The sequence below is a fragment of the Hipposideros armiger genome, unplaced genomic scaffold (assembly GCF_001890085.2).
Source record: "Hipposideros armiger isolate ML-2016 unplaced genomic scaffold, ASM189008v1 scaffold_254, whole genome shotgun sequence".
Taxonomy (NCBI): domain Eukaryota; kingdom Metazoa; phylum Chordata; class Mammalia; order Chiroptera; family Hipposideridae; genus Hipposideros; species Hipposideros armiger.
Genome location: NW_017731604.1, coordinates 882030 through 908147, shown reverse-complemented (window position 1 = coordinate 908147; position 26118 = coordinate 882030). Strand labels below are relative to the sequence as shown.

General features: G+C 38.6%; 1 protein-coding gene across 5 annotated transcripts in view; it reads left to right on the top strand.

Annotated features, from left to right (window-relative positions):
- The window catches only part of ZC3H12B (zinc finger CCCH-type containing 12B), a 248247-nt gene that overhangs the window by 163906 nt on the left and 58223 nt on the right, over positions 1–26118 (top strand). The window contains exon 3 of one of the 5 annotated variants that reach the window (XM_019656102.1): positions 21450–21642. The exons of 1 other annotated variant lie outside the window; for it this stretch is intronic. The gene's annotated coding sequence lies outside the window, so the exon portion shown is untranslated. Of the gene's footprint in view, positions 1–4461; positions 4589–10691; positions 10713–21449; positions 21643–24715; positions 25002–26118 lie in introns of those variants that run through there. 3 more of the 5 variants (XM_019656101.1, XM_019656106.1, XM_019656105.1) reach the window with 3 other exon arrangements.

Here is a 26118-nt window from a genome sequence, read left to right as displayed (position 1 = left end):
TATATATATATATATATATATATATATATATATATATATATATATATATATATATATATATATATATATATATAAATACCCCACCAGTGTATTTTTCAGTTTAGTTGTAACTTCTGTTTGGTACTTTATTTTCTGTCTCTTTTTTGAAGTTCTCACTGTGTTCCTTCATTCTTGTCTTGAATTTGGTGAGCATCTTTATGACCATTACTTTGGATTCTTTATCAGGTAGATTAGTTATTTCAATATCCATAGGTCTTTTTCTGGGGGTTTGTTTTGTACTCTTGTTTGGAACATATTCCTTTATTTTATTGTGCTTGTCTTTCTGTTTTTGTTTCTATGTATTAGGCAAAACAGCTATCTTTCTCTGTCTTGAAGGAGTGGCCTAGTATAGGTGATGATTCCTCTCATTGACTCTTTCCCTAGCTCTTGATTTTCTCTTGAACCTTTGTGATTGTCTAGTCCACCTGAGTTATTCTTGATATACCCCCATTGTTAAGGGTGTACCAAGACCTGTCAGAGTTCCAAGGGGAAGAATCTCATTTAACACCTAGTGTCAGGCTCATTGGAAGCCAGACCCTTAGGCAGCAGTTTCTGCAGTATGAATATTTATACAGTCTTGTTGGGGCCACAATCGTTATCCCTGCTGGCCTCCAGATCAGGAGTTCGAGAGGTGTCCCCTGGGCAACAGTTGCCAAAATCAAGACTCTAGATGAGTGTTGAAACTCATTTCTGGGAAGACTTGTTGAACTGTAGTTAGGCCAAGGAAATGGGTATGAATGGTGTCTCCCTGCTTTTGTTCCCTTGGAGTGTCTACTTAACCTTTAGGTATAAGGGAATCCTAAAGGCTGAAGCTCTAAGCTAAGTAAACAAGCCTTCTTCACAGGAAGAGTGGGGTTGTGGTTCAGTCTATTGTTTGCGCAGTGCCCTGGGTGTGGAGGCCTTCCAAAAACTATTTTGGATTGTAACATTCCCATGGAGTGCAGTTATGCCAGCCACCTTGTCCACTAGGGTCAGGCAATGAAGAGGTGTTCTCTGTGTAGATTGTATGCACCTACTGGCTTTAGCAAGGTAGCTATATAGTATAGAGGCAGGGATCATTTGCTTACTTTAGAAAGGCTGTAAGGCTGTGGGGAAATGTCTTCACTGCATATGCGCATAGGCTTCAGCAGTGCAGCCAGGGAATGCTTTGTCTTTGTGTGTGCTCCGGCTTGAGGCTGGGTGCAGAAGAATGCTGTGACTGCTCATGCTTGCCAGCTTCAGCCAGGGGGCTGTGGGGTTTCACATCCACTTGTAATGACAGACTTTAACGAGGGAGCAGGAGAATGCCACAACTGTTCACACTTACCTGCTCCATCCAGGGAGTGGGGGAGTTGTTACCACAGACTCAAAGGGTCTGTTTGCCTGTGTGCATCCAAGCCAAACATGACACAAACAGGAGTTTGCAGCAAAGAAAGTAAAGGTTTCTTTAAGGAGTTGGCTCCAAGCCCAGAAACACAGGTGAGCTAGTGCTCTCAAAAACCTGGCTTCCCAGTGGACTCTAGTGACTAAGTTTTATAAGGGCGAAATCATTAGTCATGGTTGCTGTGGGAGTTGGGGCCATGGGCTCTACTGATTGGTCGGGGTAAGATAGGGGGCAGTTGATCGTGGCTTCAGGTCCTGGTGTCAGTCATGTCATTGTTCTGTCTGGTTTCCGGGGATGCGGTCCATGAGGCCATTCAGTTTTCATAAGTTGGGAGCTGAATGAAATATGAGTATGGTCAAGGTGTTGTCTTTGTTTGACTAAAACCTTATTCTAGTTTGAGGTTTGGTTATGGTATCTTGTTCATGGTTGATAGACCTGAAGCTTTATTCTTAAGTGAGTTTTATGCTGACTGGAGCCTAATGTCCTAAAGGCTTAATGATTAAATGGTGCAGACATACAGTATGTGTACAAGTGGGAGGACCTGAGGGAAAGAATGCAAGTGAGTCATAGTTCTAGCAGGCTAAACAAAGCTAGTTTGGATGAAAGCTGAACGCATGCTAAAGAAATGAAGTTCATGTGCGGTTACAGAGTGTCACAGTCACCCACACACTCTGGTTTCAGCAAAGCAGTGGGATAGTGCCATGACTGTTAGCACCCGCTTGTGCTAGCAGGTCAGGTAGAAACTGCAGTAATGGTGTCGACCAGCACCTTTGTCTCCAGAGAGCATTTCAATTGTCCCCCACCCCTCCAGCTGATGGTTTTGGTTTAACAAATGAATTTCTTTCCCATATAATCTGGGCACTTTTCAAACTGCTGGGTTCCCCCCCCTACTGTGTCTCAAGGCAAGTGAGACCACACCTGAGCCTTTTAAGAGGCGTCTCAGTTTCCTATAGCACATTGTGTCCCTTAAATGTCAGCCCCATTGATTTTCTAAGCCAGATGTTTTGAGGGCTTGTTTATACAGTGTAGTTCCCAGTGTTTGGGGTGTTAAATGTGGTATACTGACCGACCTCTCGCTCCTCCAGAAGAAGTGTTTGTCTGGTGAGATCCCTCCCTATTGTGTGTTGCCTTGCCTGGGGGTGGGATTTTTTGCAATACTGTGTCTCTGCCTCTCTTACCCATCCCAAAGTGGTCCTTTTATCTTTTATTGTAGGGAGCCACTTATCTAGTTTTCAGATCATTTTCAGAGGGAAATAATCCATATGTAGATGTAAATTTGGTGTGTTCATGGGAGAAGGTGAATTCAGAATCTTCCTACACCCATCTTGGTTTCCACCCATTCCCAAGCAGCCTTTTTTAATTGTAGTCGTTTCCAGTAGTTAAGGGTGTGAGAAGACCAGTCAGTGTCCCAAAGGGGAGGATCTTAGTCAGCACTTAGATTCAAGCTGATTGGAAGCCAGACCCTCAGGCAGTGGCTTTTAACAAAGGTGCATACAATATATACAGTCCTATGGGACTGAAAGTGTAAGCCCTGCTGGCCACCAGAGCCAGACAATTGGAGGTGTCCCCTGAATGACAGTCACAAAAATCAGGGCTCCAGATGAGTGTGTATGCTCCTTTCTGGGGGAGATCAATGAGCTGTAGCAACACAGAGGGTAAGTGCAAAGATGGCATCCGCCAGCTTACATTCCCTCAGAGCACCTCTGTATCCTCTAGATCAGGGGTCAGCAAACTTTTGAGACAGAATGTACCCAAAGAGCCACATGTGGCTCGCGAGCCGCACTTTACCGACCCCTGCTCTAGATATATGCCAGTTCTGAAGCCTGCTCCTAAATCTGGTGCTATGGAGCGCAGCAGAGGTAGTGCTCCAATGTAGTGCCTGCCTCAGAGGTCTCAGGAAAGGTTTATAGTCACCCCTTAGATGTGTGTTTAGTTAGAAACTTTCCCCTTAGTCTGCAGCTGTGATACAAACTAACAGGCCTTCTTTACAGAAAGACTGAGCTCCTGAGTCTTGCCTCTTGTGCCCTGGGGGTGGTAGCTGTTTTAAGAACTCTTTCTCCATTGGTTACAGTCCTGTGGGACCCATAATTGTAAGTGCTTCTAGCCACCAGAGCCAGGTGATGTAGAGGTGTTCCCTCTCAGTAGCCACAAAAATCAGGGCACCAGACAAAAGTATAAGCTCTTTTCTGGAAGATACCAGCAAGTTGGAGTGAGGCAGAAGGAGCGTACAAAGATTGCATTTACTGGCCTCTGTTCCCTGAGAGCACCTCCATAAGCCCCTATAAGCATGCCACACCAGAAGCCTGCCCCTCAGGCCAAAGCTTCTGAACAAGCAAGTAGGTCTCTTTCACAGAAAGGCTGGGGGTGTGTTTTAGTCTGCTGTCTGTGCAGTGCTGTGGGGGTGGTAGCCTGCCAAGAAGTGTCTCTGAGTGTTACTGTCCCATGGGATGCAGAAATGCAAGCCTTCTGGTCCTCCAGAGCCAGGTGATCAAGGGGGGTCCTCTGGGTGGCAGCCCTCAAAACTGGGTCACCAGACATGCATAGAAGCTTTCCTCTGAGAGTCTGGTGCTTTGGAGTGCAGCAGAGGGAGTGTGAAGATGATGCCCACTGGGTGGAGCAAGGCAAATGAATCTCTTTTACATAAAGTCTGGGCACTTTTCAAAGGGCAGCTTCTGCACTAGACTCTGGGGCAGGTGAAACCAAGTGAGAGCTCTTTAAGAGCTCTTTCTTAGTTTGTCACAGCCCCTCAGGTCTTGTGGGCATGAGCCCCATTGATTTTCAAAGTTATATGTTTTGGGGGCTCACCTCAGGTGCCAGTCTCAAAAGTTGAGGTGCCTGATGTGAGGTATGATCCCTTTGCTCATCAGGGAGAAGCTCTGAGTTGTGAGTTCCCCTCTGATTGTGGGTTGCTGCACCAGGGCTTGAGTTTATGGCAAAATTGTGAAATTGTGTCTCAGCCTTGCCTCCCCACTTTGGTGTTTTGTGTTTTGTTTTTCTTTTTTTTTCTCATTTGCTCAATGTGATGAGTTTATGCCACTATTTTTATTTGTTTTTTTCAGGGGAAATTGTTCCATACATAGCTGCAGATTCAGCGTGTCCATGGGAAGGGGCGAGTTCAGGATCTTCTTATGTCTCCATCTTGAAGTGGAACTTTCAGCTGTAATCTTTTGACCCTGACGGCTGCAGGTTTTTCATCCACCCTTACAATGTTTTCAAACTATGCCTTCCACCTTTCCACTCTGGGTTCCAAGTTAGGTAAAACAGATATGAGCACCTTGCACCAGTCTTTCATGTAGCCCTCAGACAGGTTAGAACAGACTAACACAATAATTAGCAAATGGGGTTTTGTCTGCTCTCTCTGCAACCAGGGACCAGGATCACACAATGAGAGTAAGCCTACCATCTTCAAGACCACAGCTGAGCTGGCAGGGATTGGAGCAAGGGTCAATAAAAACACCATAAATCTTTCTTAAAATTTTTAAGTTGGCTTTTTCTTGATTCCACGTTTGCTTGGTTGGTGTAAATATTTTACTGTTTTCTAGAGTTCTGACAAAGTTGGCTCTGACTAGTTTCTACTTGTTTTTTAATGTTTCTATGCAGGGATAGGAGTTTGGAGCTGAGTACTTCAGCATTTTACTGATGTAGCTCCATACATATACAGCATAATGAAGTTAATTTCTAAATCATTGGCATAAAAGTGGTGGTTAAATTCTCAGGTCAGTCACCACTCTCCCACCACCACCAAAACCTAGTTAACCTATGAATCTACCTGATTTGATTCATTCCCCCAGAAATATTATTGTGCCTGATATATTTCTGTAGTCCCAATTCCTAGTATAGTAGCTATAATTAAGTGCACATTAAATGCATTTTGAATAAATGAATTGTACTATAAAATCTAACCATTAGTAGTAACAGTGATTACAAAGAAACATGTGAAATGCCAGGAACACAGAATTGTATTAGCAATCAAAGTTTCTATCCATGTACCCCTTTATACCTTCCAAAGCATTTTCATATTTATTATCCCATCAGAGCTTCATAACCATTCTGTGAAGTAAGAATGATAGGCGTTATTAGCCCCATTTTATAAATCAGGTAGGTTAAATGATGTTCCAAGACATCCAACAGTAAGTGGCAGTGGTAAGAATTTTGAGTAGGTCTGTTGCACAGAAAACTTTTGCTTCTTTCATTTTTCCCAGTTTCTTTCTTTTGAGACCAACTATGGAATAAAATAATGCCTCTTCTCAGTTGCCCATCCTGAATGAAGCAAGCACTCTGTTCTTTTGAAGGTTTTGAAGAATACCAACTGCCAACAACTACAAGAAACAGACAGATAAGAAAAGAATTTCTACTCTAAAGCACCCACCCGATTCACTTAGTCCTCTCAGAACAACTGAATGTGTGCATATGTGTGAATGGAGGGGCCTAAATTCTTGGAGGGATAAGTGAGATTTATCTTCATTGCAGAGGATCAACCAGCCTCAGTGTTTGAGGCACTTATCATAGGAGCAGGAACAGACTGAGAGGGATGTGGAGATCAGGCCAGGCACTAGGGAAGTAGGGAATGGGAGAGGAGAGACAGCTACATAGGCCTTAGGTCTTTCCTCTCTCTTTATTTCTGATTGCCTCTTCTATCCCCGTTAGTCCTCTGTGTTGTCACTGAAGGATTGGAGCATAGGGCAAGAAGGATTGGTGTAGAAAGATGTAGGAGTGGTTTCAGGCGATAATGAAATCCACAGAGGTGAAGGAGGGAGAAAGGGCATATTGTAAGTTAAGGCACACAGAAGCATTAAGGGAGTTCTTCTGGTTTCTGTAAGTGAAAGAAACTGCCCATGCTAATAAAGTTTGGATGCCTGTCTTACAGGACACTCTACAAGGAGTATGGCCTGCAGAGACCCAGAAGAACTGTCTACGTGTCCAGCTTCTCAGCCTGAGCTTTTTATTCCTTGTAAAGAAAGCAGAATGTTATAGAAAAATGGAGTCAGATAGACCTAAGTTCAAATCTAGCTCCACTACCAGTTAACTACCTATGTGATCTGAACAATTCTCTGAACCTTAGGTTAGATAGTCATCATTTAAGAAACTATGATTATATGTGTCTCAAAGTATTATTGTGAGTATTACATGAAAAAACAAACCTGCTTTTTAAATGTTAGATATTGTTATTACCATCTTTGGATTGCCTGAACTCCAGTTTTAGATAATCTTCATTTATCCTGCATCATTTGGAATTGATAGAGTGGATTTCAAAAGTGAATTTATCAGACAACTTAAACAGTGTTTAAAAGTTGACCGTCAATGCAAATATTTCTAAAATATATTGTACAATTCTCTACCTGCTTAAACAGTAAACTAAGCAGAATTAAACCTCTTCTTGATGACTGGGGGTCATTATTAATGAGCATCCATTATCTCACATCACTATCATATGAGACACAATGATTACTCTCAAAGACTAGGAGACTGGTTGTCACGGAAGACTGGTAGGAGTGAGACACGTAAGGTTCTTGGTACTTACACTCAGTAGCCTCAGAAATATATATTCATTTATTTCTTATATCTTTTTTTTATAGTATCTGTTGTTTCCTCCCATCCTCAACCTGTCAGGTGTTGCTTCTTGCTGCTATTGGTGCTATTGGTATACCTGCCTCTGACTTCTCCCTTTCTCATTGTTACCTGCTAACCTAGACTAAAGAACCATATACTTAAACTTGTTAAAATTATGTCTATGCAGTGGTTCTCTTATTGTGATCCTTGGACCAGTAGCATCAACATGACTGAGAAATATGTTAGAAATGCAAAATCTCAGGCCCTACTCCATACTTATTGAATTAGAGAACTCTGGGGTAGATCCCAGTACTCTGTGTTTTAACAGGTCTTCCAAGTAATTCTGATGTATGCTCAAGTTTGAGATTTACTGCCCTAATACACCTGTTAATAATGCACACTCCTGGGTCCCACTCTGAGATGTGATTTAGTAGGTCTGGATTAGAACCCAAGAGCCTTTATTTTTTAACTAATACCCAGGAGTATTCTAATGAAAGTAATCAAAAGACACACTTGGAGAAATGTTTCCCAAGCCTAGACCAGTGCTTCTCAAAATTACCTGGGATTTTGTTAAAATACATATTCTAATTTAAGAGGTCTGATGTTCAGCATTTAAATAGGCTCCTAGGTTATACCTATGCTACTGGCGGCTGGGCCACACTTTGAGTAGTAAGGCCCTAGAATCTTATATAACAGACACTTTATAAGTGTTTTTATTTTACTTTGTTTTTGAATGCGTTTAACCCAGAATTTTGTCTATAAGTAAAAATGGTATCAATCTTTCTTGTTTTTGCAAAAGCAATTTTCTCCAAAATCAAATATTTTCAAGGGTGTTTTTTCATATTTTTTAATTTAAAAAAATGTTTTAAAATCATAATATGAGTTAGTTAGTGGCTGTAAGCACAGAATGGAGGAACTCTCCTATGAGTAAAGTTGTATGAGCTTTAGTTTCTTGACCCAGGGTCATCTTTTCAGGCTTCTCAGAGGCCTTTTACTATGTCTTCTGGGTTTTAAATATGCCTCCAGTAGGGAAGGGGTGACAAAGCTTCCCTACCACAAGTGTCAAAATTCTATGACAGATTGCATCATTCTCTCTGGCAGGTAAAATGGATGCTGCCTTTTCTCTAGTCTGCACTCTAGTGTCAGCATTTATCTCCTCCCTGAAGGGTATTGACAAGTCAAGCCTTGTCCCATGGGTGAAACCATTTGTTCCCTCTAAACGAGTATCCTGACTGTTTCACCCTTTCAAAAGGACATGGGGCTTCAAGGCAGGCCTTGGTGCTGATCCCTGGCTTTGGCAATCTCTGGACCTCTCCTTATGGAAAGAAAATGCCTTGGTAGGGAGCCAGTCATAGAAAGTACTCATGCTTCACCTTGTGAATTGCTTTAAACATTCGCATTACATAGGGGGTTTGTGTTGGTTGCTTCCCACAAGGAGAAAAATCAATAAATGGTAAAGATGTCAACCTAGAAAATTTTTCATTTCTCCCATTTCAGGTTAGGTAAATGACTCCAGAGCATGAGTTCTAAAATGTCCCCAGTGTCCCCAGAATACGTCAGTATGGTAATTGGGCCTTCAAAATGGGATCTGTTGATTTTCAGAATTGCCACCATTGCTGCTATTGTTAAAAAATGGACTTAAATATTACTCTAGTTTATTTTCTGGAAGACCCAACCCTAGGTTTATTGTAGGTAAGCTACAATGTCATGTACTTGTTACTGCCTTATCCCCTTTCACCTCTTTCCTCTCTTCTTTTCATGCTGTTAGAATATTGTAGTGGAGCTGGTATCAGACAGACCTGAGGTTCAAATTTAAGCATCTGCTCTTTTCTAGGTATAGGCCTGGGATAAATGACTTAACCTTTCTAAGCCTTAGTTTACTCAACCGTAAAATTAAGATAACACCTATAGTGCATGGTTGATTTGTGCATTAGAGATAATATACCGGGGGTGCCCAAAAAATGTATACACATGACTTGTATTCATCTTTTACTATTGGTATATATTGAGTATTACAATTTTAATACAGTTTTTTCCTTTCTTAAAATGTGTATACATTTATTGGCACCCTCTATATAAAGCATCTAGCAATGATGTCTGGTGCATAGTAAATGCTCAATAATTAGAAGCTTTCAGTATTAATGGTAACATTGTTACCTGCCCTCTTCATTTCATAAAATTGTTATCAGAATGAGCCCAGATATGTGTAAATTCTTTGCAAATTATAAATTACTATACTCAGGATAATACTATACCTTATTATTACCTAACCATTATTTTCTATTAATTCATAACCCATGCTTTCCACTCCAGGTGAGACGGCTCACTATACCATCTAATACTTTTTCTTAAGATATCTTTATGCTGTTCCTCGTCTGCTTCATGTTTTCCACCCATCTCAGTGAGTCTTAAATGTGTTCAGGTGGCAGAGCACTTGAATTCATGATTCTCTTTGTAGAATATCACAAAATAACTTTATCAAGCATAAAATAACTAACTATATAATCGTGCCAAATTCATTACTATCATATTCTGCATTTTAATTTAGAGAAGCTGTAGCAAGTGTCAAAGAATTAAAGACAGGTATAAAAGGGAAATTTCAAATTGAGAGAATGTTATCTTTTATTTAAGTGGGACACCCTGGCCCATTGTGCAGAATCCTGGTGCTTAAATATAGGATTTTGAGATACACTGGACTATCCATTTAAAGGGTATCCATCTCTTAAAGCCAAACTCAAGTCCCACCTTCTTTAGGAAGACTTCCCTAATCATTGTAATCCTCTCACTGGTCTGCTTTTCTGAATTTTTCCCTACATAGAATCAATACCATGAAATACTTGTAGACTGAATTGTTCTCTGAGGATTTCATGGTTACTCATTTCTTCACTATAATTGTAAAAGAAAAGGAAGAGAAAGAATACTCACTGAGTGTCTACTGTGTTCTAGTCAATGTGCTGTTTCCTTCATATACGTTATCTCATTTTTCCCACATAAGAGCACTTTGATGTAAGTTTTATTATCCCCATTTGCAGATAAAGAGCCTGAAGCTACAGGTCACACAACTAGCAAGTGGCAGTCAAAATTTGAACCAGGGTCTATATGATTCAAAATACATCAAATCTTGAGTTAGGAAAGGGAAGAATCCATGTGTATGTGATCATTTGGATTATTTTTTACCCATGCATTTGTAGTTTAAAAAAAATTTCACAAACTGTGTATTACTATCTGATTGTACAGCAAGGTATGATAAGAGTAAGAAATATATTTAACTGATTAGAATCAAGCTGCTTTCTTCCTTCATAGTACATTTAAATACAGTAATACCTTGGTTTGTGAGCATATTTCATTCCAGAAACAAACTACTCGTATTGCAAGACATCGCTCATTTACCCAGTTGAAATGTATTAGAAATGTTTGCTCGTCTTGCAGAACACTTGCAAACCAAGTTACTCACAATACAAGGTTTTACTGTTGTTGTTTTTGTCTGATATTTCAAAGAAAATATGCTGAGTCCCAAGATGTTTCTGATGACCACAGCATATTTCAATATTTTGGTTCTTCAGGGAGATAAAGGGCTTCGGGACCATGAAGTAGTTCCAGTAGGGATCAAGAAGCCCAGAGCATGCTTTCTGAGCTGACACCCTTCTCCCACTGCTGCAACTGCCTCACTGACTCTACATTTATGTAACAAAGGAGACCTAGAAAAATCTGGAATATCAATCAAGGAGGAGGATGGAAGGAAATAAGAGGCAAGCATCAGGTCAGACATGAAAGGTTTGAAGTGAGAATATGCTTTAAAAATTTTGCACCAAGTCTCAAGTTTCCTAGTTCAGTTTATGCCTCTGAATTAATGTTGACATTATGATTAGAATGTGGGACTCTTTGTCTCAAGGTTGAGGGTTTATGCACCAACTTGGGAACCTAATTTGAAACCTGGTTTAATGGGAAAAACAAAAAAGAGGTTTGAGTCAGATAACCATTAAGTCATTTTACCTCCATATTGGAGATTTGAACTACAGTTTCCTCATCTGTGAAGTGAAAATAATAGTATACTTCCCAGGCCCCCTTTCAGGGTTGTTGTGAAGATCACAATGTAGATTATATAGATATCTATATAGATACTATAGATTAAAATGTTTTCCAAACTCTGAAGCATTTACAATCTGTTTGTTGCTATTTGAAAGGCATTATGTTCAACTTCAAAGTGTGCAAGGCTGAGCATCTAGACACTTGGGTACTAGTCTACCTCTACCCCAACTAGATGATCCTTGAGATCCAAGCCTGCTTTAAAGTTTTCTATAATTCTTTGGTCACTTTTTATTATCAAAGGAGGACAGCTCTTAACACTCACAAACTAAATGAATTCAGTTGTAGGTCCAAATTATTAGCTGCAAGAGTTATCTTCTATTGCTTGAAAAATATAACTGCATTATAAGGCAAGTTCATTGGATACAATTTGTTGTTAGGGTGTAAAAGAATAGATGGTTCAGAAGTTCTACCAGATGCTTTAGCATGGGCTCAAGATCTTTAAGAAATTAACCACTTTAATAAATGTGAACCAAGATTAAATATACAGGAGATCCACGTCCAGGATGACAGCATGAGCAGCTCTGATGACTTCCCCAGTGAAACTGGTGAAATCTTTTTAAAAACAGCCATTTAAAGCCTTTGGAAGTGGTCCTAAAAGCAAACAGCAAATCTAGTAACATCTATTTAAGAAAATCTATGAAAATATATTAAGAAAAGTGAGTCTGTGGTATTTGAACCCACACTGCTCTCTCCCTTCCCCTTCCTGTTACTGAGCAAGAGCCTGCTGCCCAATTCACATAGGAGCCAATACTATGGCACCAGCTTCTGAAAAAAGAAGCTTTTATTGCTAAGTCGATCAGCAAGGAGACAGGAGGCAAGACTCAAATATGTCTCTCCAATTCAGAGTTGGGAGCAAGTTGTAAGAGGTTAGGGGGAACAGGCTGATATGCAGAGTGTTGGCGGGGCAGGTTTTGATTGGAGAGATTTGGAACTTGGCTACTTATGGTAAGATATTATAAGGGGCTTCAGAGCTGGATCTTTCTGGACAATGGACCCTTGGCTTCTGAAAGGGTTCCAGTGTTCAAGTTCTGGTCATATCCTGGTCCTTTGGTTCCATGTGGGTGGAGGTGAGACTTTCGTTTCAGGTACAACTGGAGGACAAACTTTTCTCCTCTGTGCATGCTTCCCCTGTGTGACCCAGTTTTGGTCTGTTGTCTCTGGAAAACAACTCTGTATCTTGTTAGAAACAGGATAGGACTAATTTGAGTTGGTTCTGTGGTTACACTCCTAGCTCAGTGAGGTAGAAACTGCTCCAGACTGCTTCAGCCAAGAACACAGGGCTCCCTCCACCCCAGCTCCCATCCAGAGAGATTTCTTCCTTAGAAGAGCAGGACCTCAGTGTTTCTCATCCATCTCCCAGCTAACTGTTGAGGCTAAGGCTTAGACAAGTACAGTAGAGAGGAGGGGGTCTACCAAAGAAGTGGAGACCAACCTCCGCTAATGGAACAGAAGCTTTACCTCGGACATGGTACACTGATAGCCCTTCCTGAGCTCATGAAGCAGTGGTTCTACACCACACGAGGCAAGCTGAAAGGGCTTCAGGCTACTTCCCACCCACCAAGTACTCAACTACTAGAGTAAGAATGCCATTCAGAGAGACATTCTTTTAAGTTTCCCATTATCCCAACCCCAGTTCCAGAGCCCTGGCACAGTGGTTTTGCCATAAAAAAGTTCCAAATATTTTCCAAAAGGAACTGACTTCATTTGCAACAAAATGAGGAGAAATTTAAACCTGAGGGTGCTCTCAAGAACAGTGGATGCTGGTAAAATATAATTGGGAGGACATTTGTAGAGCTAATGAAAATACAACCTAGACTATAGGCCAGCAAGCTCACAGGAGGGAACCAGGGAGTAGGACAGCTAAGAAGAGGCCAGCTAGGGTGAGAACAGATATCAAACACTGACCTCAGAAACCATTTCATCCAATGAGATACAATTTGATTGGATTAGTTTGTAAAGCAACTTATGCTCCAGGGCCCTGTTAAAAAAACAATAGGACAACCAGCCAGCAATTAGTGGAGTTTAATAACTGGGTATGGTAACCTAAAGAGGAAAATTGAATGCTGCCAACACTATTGTCATCCCAGAGTGACTATGGACATACCCAAAGGTGTGACTCCCTGAGGACAATGTCAGAGGATTAACCTAGGAGTAGGGGAGTAGACTTCACTAAAAGAATTCCAGCCAGGCAATAAACAAATAAATAAGAAAATAACAAGCCCGTGGGGAGGGGGAAAGTATCCAGAGTTGCTACAATATATTATCTAAAATGTCTAGTTGCAACAACAACAAAATATATATGAGTTTAATTGTGTCCCCCCAAAATTCATATGTTGAAGTCCTAATCCTTAGTACCTCACAATGTAGCTTTATTATGATAATAGGGTCATTGAAGATGAAATTAGTTAAGATAAGGTCATACCTGGAGTAAGGTGGACCCCAAACCCAACATGACTTACATCCTTATAAAAAGGGGAAATTTAGACAGACAGACAAAGACAATGCCATCTGAAGATTGGAGTTGCCCTGCCACAAGCCAAGGAACTGACAATAGCTAGGAGGACTGAAACAGATTCATCCATAGCACCTTCAGAGGAACACCTTAATCTCACACTCTTAGCTTTCAAAACTGTAGACTATAAATTTCTACTGTTTACATGATTCAGTTTGTGGTACTTTGTTATAGCAGCCCCAAGAAATGAATACATCATTATAAATATATTCACAGAAATAAAGAAAAGCATGATTAAAGAAGTAAAGGAAGGTATAATGACAGTATTGCACCAAATAGAGAATATCAATAAAGACATAGAAGTTATTTTTAAAATCAAATAGATAATATGGAGTTAAAAAGTACAAAAACTGAAATAAAAAATTAACTAAAGGGGCACAACAGTAGATTTGAATTGGCAGAAGAAAGAATTAGCAAACTTGAAATTAGATTGAAAGCGGGGACTGGACTTGGAGCTGAGCTGCACCCTCCACAACTAAGATTGAAGGACAACAACTTGACTTGGAGCTGATGGATCCCGGAAAAACACACTGTTCCCCTTCTCCAATTCCCCAACACTGTTCCCCTCCCCAATTCTTCAATAAAACCTTAAAAATGAAAAAAAAAAACAGAAATGGGAAACTCACAAATATGTAGAAATTAAACAATACATTCTTTTTTTAAAAACTTTATTGGGGAACAATGTGTTTTTCCCAGGACCCATCCAAGTCAAGTTGTTGTCCTTGAATCATAGTTGTGGAGGGCACAGATCAGCTCCAAATCCAGTCACCATTTTCAATCTAGTTGTGGGGGACACAGCCCACCATCCCATGTGGGAGTTGAACCAGCACACTTGTTGTTAAGAGCACATGCTTTAACTGACTAAGCCACCTGGCCGCCCACTGACAGCTCAGCGGCTGCTCAGCTCAAGTCATTGTCTTCAATCTAGTTGCAGAGGGCACAGCTCTCTGGCCCCCATGGAAATCGAATCCACAACCCTATTGCTCATAGCACACGTTCTAACCAACTGAGCCACCCAGCCGCCCCAAACAATACATTCTTAAACAGCCAATAGGTAAAAGAAGAAATCAAAAGGGAAATCAGAAAATACTTTGAATTGGATGAAAATAGAGACAGAGCATACCAAAACTTATGGGATGCAGCTAAAACAGTATTTGGAGAACGATTTACAGCTGTCAATAATCTAACTTTCCACCAAAAACACTAGAGAAAAAACAGCAAACTAAACCAAAAGTAAGCAGAAGAAAGGAAATAAAGATAGAGTAGAAAGTAATGAAATAAATAATAGAATAACAATAGAGAAAATCAATGAGACCAAAAGTTTGTTCTTTGAATAGATGAACTAAATTAACAACACTTTAGTTAGTTTAACCATGAAATAATCAAATTACTAGAATCAAAGATGAAAGAAGGACATCACTGTCAACTTTGCAAAGATAAAACAGATTATGAAGGAATACTATGACAATGTTACTCCAAAAAATTAGATGACTTAGATGAAATGGAAAAATTCCTAGAAAGACACAAACTACCAAAACCGGCTCAAGAAGAAATAGACTATCTAAATAGACCTACAAGTGAAGAGATTTAATCAGTAATAACAACACTACTGGTAATACTACTACCAATAAACTACCCATGAACAATAGCCCAAACCCAGATGGCTTCATGACTAAATTTCAACAAGCACTCAAAGAAGAATTAATACCAATTCTTCACAAACTCTTCCAAAAAATAGAAGACTAGGGAAAACTTTCCAACCCATTTTATGAGACCATTATTACCTTGATATCAAAATTGGACAAAGACATCACAAGAAGAGAAAAGTATAGGCCAATATCTCTTATGAATATGGACACAAAAATCCTCAACAAAATACTAGTAAATAAAATCTAGAAACATTTAATAAGAATTATACATAATAATTAATTGGGATTTATCCCAGGGATGCAAGGTTGGTTTAACATTCCCAAGTCAATTAATGTTACACATCATATCAATAAAAAAAGTAAAATCACATGATTATCTCAATAGACAAAGAAAAAACATGTGACAAAATATAACACCGTTTTTTTATAAAAACACCCAACAAATTTGGAGTAGAAAGAAACCTCAATCTGATAAAGGGCATCAAAAACAAAAACAAAAACAACTAGCTAACACCATACTTAATGGGGAAATACTGGATGCTTTTATTCCTAAAATTAGGAATAGGACAAAGGTGTCTGCTCTTGCCCTTTCCATTCAACATTGTGCTTGGGGTTCTAGCCAGATAATTACGCAAGAAAAAGAAATAAAAGGCATCCATATTGGAAAGGAAAAACCAAAACTATATTCACAGGTGGTATGATTTTATACATAAAAAAAATTCTAAGGAATCCACTAAAATATATTAGAACTAATAAACAAGTTCAATAAGGTTGCAGGATACAAACTCAGTATACAAAAATCAATTGTAGCGGTTCGATGCTGGGCCTGAGCTGAGCTGCCGCTGAGCTGCCAACAGGTGGCAGGATGGCTCCACTAAAAAAAAAAAAATCGTATTGCAATACACTTTCTTTTTTTTCCAATTTTAGTTGACATTCAATATTATTTTATATTAGTTTCAGGTGTACAAACGTAGTGCTTAGACATTTATATAATTTATGAAGTGATCTCCCCTGATAGGTCTAGAACCCACCTGGCACTCACTATACATAGTAATTACAATATTATTGACTATATTTCCAATACTGTACGTTATGTCCCCATGATTATTTTGTAACTACCAATTTGTACTTCTTAATCCCTTCACCTTTTTCACCCAGCCCCCCAACTCCCCTCCCATCTGATAACCATTAGTTTGTTCTCTGTATCTGAGTTTGTTTCTGTTTTTTTTTGCTGTTGTTGTTGTTTATTTTGTTCTTTAGATTTCACATATAAGTGAGATCATATGGTATTTGCCTCTCACTTTTAATAAACAATCAGATAATGAATGAAGAAAAAATTCCATTCACAGCAGCATTTAAAAAATTCATAAGAATAAATTTAATAAAAGAAGTGCAAAACTTATAATCTGAAAAATTCAACACATTTTCAAAAGAAATTAAAGGTCTAAAATGTAAAAACTTCCCATGTTCATGAATCAAAAGACTTAGCATTGTTAAAATGGCAATAATCCCCAAACTGATCTACAGAATCAATGCAATCCCTATCAGTATCCCAACTGGCTTCTTGTAGAAAGGGAATGGGTGATTCTATAATTCATATGGAACTGTAAGAGACCCAAAATAACCAAAACAATCCTGAAGAAGAGTAAACTAGGGGACTTCACACTTCCAGATTTTAGAACTTAAGATAATCAAGTAGTAACAATAATCAAGACAATGTCTTACTGGCAAAAGGATAGACATATGGATAAATGTAATAGAATTGAGTGTCCAGAAATAAGCCAATACATTTATGGCCAACTGATATGTGATAAGGGTGCCAAGACCATTCAGTGATGAAAATTATAGTATTCTCAAAAAATAGTACTGGCATAACTGGATAACCACGTACATGAAAATGAAATTGGACACTTACCTCACACCATATGTAAAAGTTAACTGAAAATGGATTAAAAACACAAAGGTAAAACATTTTTTTAAAACCTTAGAAGAAAAGATAGGGATAAATCTTCTTGACCTAGGATTTTTGACAATGGATACTAAGATATGACACAAAAGCCCAAGGAACAAGTAAATAAATTGGACTGCATCAAAGTTATAAACGTTTATGCTTCAGAAGAATCCACCAATAAAATGAAAAGATAACTAATCCATGGAATGGGAGAAAATATTAGAAAATCATGTATCTGACAAGGAACTTTTATTTAAAACATATAAAGAACTCTTACTACTCAACAATAAAAAAACAACCCAATTTAAAAATGGACAATGTATCTGAATAGACAATTCTCAAAAGAAGATATACAAAGGGCCAAAATCACATGAAAAGATGCTTGGCAGGGGCCGGCCGAGTGGCTCAGCTGGTTAAGAGCTCGCTTGGGAGCACCAGCTCTGAGCAGCAGGGCTGTGGTTCGGATCCCACATTGAGGGCCAGTGACGCTCGCCCTCTACAGCTAAGATGATGAACAACAGCTCGACCTGGAGCTGGGCTGCTGTGAGTCGCCAGTGACGGCGTAGGCTGCAGCCCCTGTGGCATTGGGTTGCTATAAGCTACCATGAGTAGCCAGCAGCCAGTGTGAGCTGCAGGGAGCCACTGTGAGCGGCCGACCGATGACCGGCGACCGATTGCCTCACCTGGGAAGAGCGCAATGATGATACCAACATGGGCCCGTGAAGCAACGTCCTCCACAACTAGACTGAAGAACAAAAACAGCAATTTGTCTACCTGTCTGTTCCCCTTCCTGATTCCTCAACGCTGTTCCCCTCCCCGCAATTCCCCAATAAAATCTTTAAAAAAAAAGATGCTTGGCATCATTAATCATTAAAGAAATGCAACTCAAAACCACAATGAGATACCACTTTACGCCCACAAAAATTGACTAAAATAAAAAAAAATCAGATAATAAACAAGCAGAAGTGAAAGAATGAGAACCCATATACAGTCATGGTGAGAAAGTTAAATGGTGCAGCCATTTTGTAAGACAGTATGGCATTTACTCGTGTGATTAAACCTAGAATTACCACATAACTCTGCAATTCCTTCCACTCATATTTTTATACCCAAGAGAAATAAAAACATGTGTTCTCACAGACACTTTTACATGAATATTTATAGCAGCATTATTTTTAACAACCAGTAGGTGGTAACAACCCATGTCCGTCAGCAGATGAATGGATAAGCAAAATTTGTTTTATCCATACAATTAAATATTATTTAACCATAAAAAGAATTAAGTATTTATACATGCTACAGCATGGATGAATCTTGAAAACATTACACTAAATGAAAGAAGCCAGTCATAAATGACCACATACTATATGATTTCATTCATATGAAAATCCAGAATAGGAAAATCTATAGAGATTAGATTAGTGATTGCTTAGGGTTTGGGATAGGGATGTGGCGATAAGTGTGTGAAAGTGAAAGGTTTCAGGGTATTATTTTTTATTTTTAGTTGTGGTCAAATGCACATAACATAAAATTTACCACCTTAACCATTTTTTTTTATTTTAAACAGAATACCTCCTTATTCTGTCATACCAAGCCATGTGCACTGGAAATTTTATTTGTTTGTTTATGGTAAAAACATATAAAATCTATCATCTCAGCCATTTTTAGGTACATAGTACAGTACTGTTACCTGTATACATATTGTTGTGCAGTAGCTCTCTGGAAGTTTTTTATCTTGCAAAACTGAAACTCTATATCCATTGAACAATAATTCCTCCTTTCCCCCATACCCCAGTCCCTGGCAACCACCATTCTACTTTCTGATTCTAAGAATTTGTTTCTTTTAGATACCTTATGGAAGTGAAATCATGCAGTATTTTTTAAGGTGACTGGCTTATTTCCCTTAGCCTACTGTCCTCAGGTTCATCCATGTTGAGCACATGTCAGAATTTCCTTCCTTTTTTAAGGCTGACTATTCCATTGTATGTATATGCCCCAATTTTTTAATTCATCCATCCATGGATGGACACTTGGATTGCTTCCACCTCTTGGCTACTGTGAGTATGCTATAATGAACATGAGTGTACAAATATGACATTGAGACCCTAATTTCAATTCTTTTGGATTTATACCCAGAAATGGATTTGATGGATCATGTAAGTAATTCGTGTTTATTTGTTTGTCTATTTGTTTGTTTGTTTGTTTGTTTGAGGAGGCTCCATACTGTTTCCCACGGTGGCTACACCATTTTACACTCCAAACAACAGTGCACAAGGGTTCCAATTTCTCCATATCCTTGCCAATATTTATTTTATTTTTTTTTATAGTAGTCATCCTAGTGAGTGTGAGGTGCTATCTCATTGTGGTTTTAATTTGCATTTCTCAATTATTAGTGATGCTGAGCATCTTTTCATGTGCTTACTGACCATTTGAGTATCTTTTATGGAAAATGTCTATTCACATCTTTTGTCCATTTTTTAATTGTGTCATTTTTTTCTGAAGTTTTACTAATTATTTGCATATTCTGGCTAGTAAACCCTTTTCAGATATATGTTTTGCAAATATTTTCTCTGATTCCATAGGTTGCCTTTTCACTTTACTGATTCTATTCTTTGATGCACAAATGTTTTTAACTTTGATGTAGTTTATCTATTTTTTACTTTTGTTATCTATTCTTTTGGTGTCATATCCAAGAAATCATGACCAAAACCAATGTCATGAAGCTTTCCCCCTATGTTTTCTTCTAAGAATTTTATAGTGTTAGCTTTTACATTTAGGTCTATTTCGAGTTAATTTTTGTATATATCATAAGGTAAGGGTACAATTTCATTCTTTTGTATGTGGATATCCAGTTTTCCCAATACCATGTAATGAAGACACTGTCTTTTGCCCATTAAGTGGTCTGAGCACCCTTGTAGAAAATAATTTGACCATATATGTGAAGGTTTATTTATGGGTTCTCTGTTGTATTCTATTGGTCAGTATGTCTCTCTTTATGTCAGTACAACATTGTTTTCATTGCTATAAGTTTGTAATAAGATTTGAAATCTGTAAGTGTGAGACCTCTGGCTTTGTTCTTTGTCAAGATTATTTTGGCTATTCTCATTACCTTGAAATTCCATATGAATTTTTTTTTAGAGATGCAAAATCAATCATTTTTATTTCATTAAAATAGTATCAATATTAGTTTCTAATGAGGCCTAAAATCCTGTTTAATATGAAAAATAAAGCTATGTTATATATAATTTTTTTTTAATTTTTTTTTATTTTTATATATTTTTTTAATTTTTATTGTTAGTTTCAGGTGTACAGAACAATGCAATAGTTATCCTTTTCACCCTCACAGAGTAACAACGCCCCTCCCCCCATGTATTGCCCTCCCACCCCCGATATCATGCTTATCTATTACAATTCCATTGATTCCATTCCCCCTCTCTATGAAATTCCATATGAATTTTAAGGTGAATTCTTCAATTTCTGCAAAAACTACCACTGGGATTTTAATAGAGATTGAATTAAATCTGTAGATCACTTCAGGGAGTATTGCCATCTTAACAATATCAAGTCTTCCAATCCATGAACACATGGGGTTTCCTTTTGCGGTGATGAAGTGTTCTAAAATTGACTGGTGATGGTCACACATATCTGTAAATATACCAAATACCATTCAATTGAATACTTTACTTGTAAATGGGTGAATTGTATGGTATGTTAATTATATCTCAATAAAGCTTTTTGTGAAAAAAATGAATATACAGTGTCCATACCAACATCTACATCTATTGATTTGTGTATGTCAAGACATGGTAACAGTTTGGTGTGCTATAAATCTCAGAATATTCCATATGCTACTTAACTTTCATAATAAATATGGTTTTATTATTATAGATTATATCATCTTATCCTCACAAAAATCATGTTTTGTAATGTAGGGCAATTATCATTATTTCCAACTTACATCAGGAAACTAAAGTGCAATAAGTTTGTGGGAATTTTTTAATAACATCCTTTGGCTGAGATTTATTAGAGCTAAGACTTGAACATAAGTCTCTGACTACAGTGTCTATGCTCTTTTCACTATGCCACACCACTTGTAACAACTCATTAATTTTATAAACTCTTTGAGACCAGGGACTATTTACACATCATTGTATCACAAATAATACCTGGCCTATAGCAAGTACTTCATAAATATTTACTGGAATTTTAAACTGATCTGTAATTTACAAAGCACATTACATTTATTGTCTTATTTAATCTTTACCTTGACCAGAAAGTATTATCTCTACTTTACAGATATTAAAATTGAAGCTCAGAATGATGTCACCAAGGTGGTGACATAGTTCATCCCTGACTTCATTTCCCCACACAAGAAGAGCAACTAGCATCTATTCAAGAACAAGACCCCCCTGAGAGAATCCTAGAACATGGGGATGGGGCTGAAGCACCCACCTGCACCTCAGAGACCAAGACAGACTGCATTAGAAGGGTAAGAGGAGCAGCTACATGTTGATCGCATTGCTCTTACCCAGGGACAGTGCATCACCACACAAAGAGGTCTCTGAGTTCTGAGCCTCTGGTTCCTCCAATGGGAAAAGAGAACACAGGGGGCCAACAAGTGTCACCCAGCATTGTGGGTCACTTTGTGGGAACCCCTACTCTGATCTTGCACCACGAGGACTGCAGGGGAATCTGTAGGGCCCGGCTACTGGGAATATGACTGTTACAGAGAAGAGGGTAGGGGCTTACAAAAACCAGCATATGGATCTTGGTAGACCAAGTTCATAGTAAATCCCACCAGCAGCTTTGCTTGTCTACAGAATAAAGACAAGGGTACACTCTGACTAGAAAACTTGGCAGGGTGCAGATCTGCCTGATTCAGGTCCTCAAATGAGTATTGTCGACCCTAGAGCCTGGATTGACCAGGCCCAGGCAAGATACTGAGTGATAACACTACCCATTGTGGAGAGTGCATTTCAGGCTCATTTGACCAAAAGGTTGGTGACAACTCCTAGAAGTTTTTTGGCCCATTGGCACTTAAGCTAAGAAGTGTGTGGCCAGAACTGATTACCCCAGAGCAAAGTCAGTACTAGGCATGGAGGCTTCCCTGCTATGCGCAATGCAGGGATTAATTCATAACCAAGTCTGAGGGTAGCTCCCAGCCCCTCCCAAGTAGAAAGCATGTTTGGGAACTTGAAAGTAGCCTGGAGCATCCTCTCCCACCCCTTCCGGGCAAGGGGGCTGAGACATAGCCCTGCCTGCTGTGGAGACACTCTTCTAGCTCCATCTGACAAAAAGAGCTGGAGACAACTCCAGGAAGCTGTGCTGCCCCGTGGCCCTTGAGCCAAAGGAAGGGCAGACAGAGCCAACAGTTTATTAAACAAAGCCAATGGCCCTGTTTAGCCAGGGTCCAGGCAACTTGGGGTGCAGTTTGGCTTGAGTTAAGACAACAAACAAAACACTTTACCAGTTTTAGAGCTGCTTCTCCTGCTGTGTCCAGGCAGGAAATCTGATTAATATCCCTGCTCATTTCTGAATACAGTCTTCCACCTGTCCAAAAAGCAAGCCTAATTAGAGCACATGGGAAGCTGTGTAGCCCATTCAACAGTTCTATGAACAGTGGCACTTGAACAGAGAGCACAGCTAATGGTTTCTGCCATCTGAAGAGCAAAATCAATGGCCTCATCTGACCAGGGAATTCAGTGCACAATCAGGCCTGATTCAGGCCCCTAAACAAGCTATAACAGTCTTTGGGCCCTGGCCTGCTGCCCTGCCAGGGCAGGGAAATTAATTAATAGCCTCATCTGTTACTGAATATAGTGCCCAGTCCCAACCATCTAGTTAGCCTGACCAGAGAATTCAAACAACCTTGGAACCCATCCTATAGCCTCATTTGGTGAGGGAAGCAAACCAGCAGTCCTACCCAACTGGTCTTAGCCAGGGGCACACACCCCCTCATCCTTGACTTCAGAGCTCGATAAGTTGCCTCACTCAAATACAGGCCATAACAGCAGGCTCTATCTACCCAAAGATTACCAGCAGACACATCCAGAAACCCAAACTGAACTGACTGGTGCAGACCTGTGTCTGCCAAAGAAAACATGTTAAGTCTGGAAAAAGAGTCCTATTACTCAAATGTGCAGATAGCTACCTAAGGAATTAAGGATTAAAAAATCAGGTAAATATGACACCATTGAAGGAAATTAAGTAAAGCTCCAATAACTGACCCTAAAGAATGGAGATTTATGAACTGTCTCACAAAGAATTCAGAATAATCCTCTTAAGGAAGTTTAGTGAATGACAAGAAAACATATACAGACAATTAAGCAAAATTAGGAAAACAATAAATGAACAAAGTGAGAAGTTTGATGACAAAATAGCAACCATCAAAAAACAAATCCAAAGGTTGAAAAATACAATAACTGAACTGAAGAATTCAACAGGGAGTTTCAAAACTAAACACAACCATGAGGAAAAACTAATCAGCACCCTGGAACACAGGAACTTACCCAAAGGAGCAACAAGAAAAAAGAATGAAAAAGAGTGAAGAAAACCTATGGGAATTATGGGATGCAATACAAAGAATAATATTTGCCTTGTGGGGATTCCAGAAGGAGAAGAGGAAGAGGAAAGGACAGAAAGCATATTTAAAGCAATAATGGCTGAAAACTGCCCAAATGTAGGGAAAAAATTGAACATTTAGATTCATGAGGTCCAGACAATCCCAAATTGGCTGAATCCAGATAGGGCTACACCAAGACACATTATAACTCAATTTTCAAAAGTCAAAGAGGTCAGAAGTTGACATCCTTCATGGCGCATGAAGCCTCACTGGCACCTTGTTGGAGATCCAAATGCAGGAAGGCATGGCTGGTGGAGCCCTCCTCTGCTAACTACATCTCAGAAAGAATCAACTTTTATCAATCGACTCATTTGCCAAAGGAAATATGCCTGTACTATTTTTAAAATATTTGTATTTCATAATGGAAAAACTTACTCCCCAAAATGCAAATGAAGACATTTGACAAGGTGATTTAAGGTGTGGACATTTGAGAAAGTTTCCCCTCAAATCAGTAAACCAAAGGATAAGTATTAAATAGATTAAAAGATTAAACCTAAACATTTATTTTAAAAAAACAACAAATATTTCATCTTGACAGAAAAAGAACTTTTATTCAATATGTATTTTCTGAAACTAAAAGAGAGAGACAAGAATAGACTTAAAAGAAAATAGATGATTAGTAATTAAGCAATGTCAACGTTTTTTCTGATGAGGATAATTCAGTGATGTTAACTCCTTTACAAATCCCTGGTTATGGTCCTAAAACCAAGACTTTTTTGATGGGACTGATATTAAGGGAAGTAAGACCTTTTGTGCATTCAACTCACAGTTGTAGAACTTGCAGCCATCGGCATGAGTAGCTTAAAAGAGGAAATAAAAGAAGCTTTCAACTAAATCCAAACGTACAGTCATTTTTTTTACTACTGTGATTTGAAAAAGCGTCTTCATAACCATTGAAAATGAATTGACAACTATTTTAAAAGATTAAAGAAAGGCAGATGTCTGCAAACAATTCCCCTTCATCAGCCCAGAAGTCTGTATTATCTGCATCTCTTCCTGCTGTGCTTCAAGCTCCTTCTCCATGTTCAAGTCCTAAGACAGGATTCTCTTCCTGACTCTCTAATAGAAGCTTCTGTGCACCATCACTCACCAGCTCCAGAGGCTCAGTGCATACAATTTCGTTTCTACTGCAAATTGGCCTTACACAGGAGAGTGTTACCATTGAAGCCTAGTAACTATCTTTATCTGCTGTCAAGGATCTTGTGTGCTCCATTTTTTATCAAAAGGTACTGTGCATGCTATTTATGTTAATATTGTTTCTAATATTGTTTCTAATGCTTTTCTATTAATTATACATGCAACCATGAGTTAACACATATGGGTCGATCAATTGTTTATATCCTAATTCTGAGCATTTTTGGAAGAGTCCTAATAACCTATGAGCCTAAAGTCTGATATTTCAGAGTCTAACAACTAGAGTCTATATCCCAACTTTAAAATACTGCTTATTTAATTGTCTTTTCAAGAGCAGGAAAATCAGTATAAAACCAAGAGAATTTAAGAAATCTCTTTTGATTTCAGAGAAAACAGGAGGTAGAGAGTGCAAGGCATCAAGGTTGTTTATCAAAAGGTTGGGACATAGCAGCAGCTGAGTCCCAGGTCCATACCTTGGTCTTCCTAGATGCCCTATGTCCTGCCCCTGTTTTTTACACTCTCTTCTTTCCTTGTACCTGTTTTCATGTAAACTGTCATTAAATATGAGAGGACCATGTTCTCTCTGTCTCTTAAAAAATAAGTGAGTTTTGAATATATGACAGAATATATGAAAATTTGAAAACTGAGGGTGGTTTTGTTTCCCATCCACTCAACCCCTGCCCTGTACTATACCATGTTTTAAGGAACCTTAGCTAAGTGTCTTTAATAATCTTGATTTGATAGGAGAGCTGTTATGTACTATATTTTATCATAAAACTAATATATATATAATATATATATATACATATATATATTATATATATTATATATATATTAGTGTGAATTGGTTACATTTTATTTTTAATGGACCACACATATGTTTCAGATTTGTTTCAATGAAATTACTATACTTTATGTTTTAAAAATCATGTCAGTGATATTAATATATTTGCATTCAGGCTCCTGGTCTTACTGTTTTTATTTCAATTTATTATGCTTTATATGGCTTGTCATTATCATCTGATGTAGAAATAATTAACAGTTCAAAAATGCTATGCAGTTTGTGAAAATGACTTATGGCTCCTGTGTTTGTTTTTTTTAATTTTTTTTATTAAATTATTTTTTTATTATGAAATACACATTTTTTAGAATTAGTTTCAGCTGTACAACACAGTGCAATAGTTATACTTTTTACCCCTCGAAGTGACA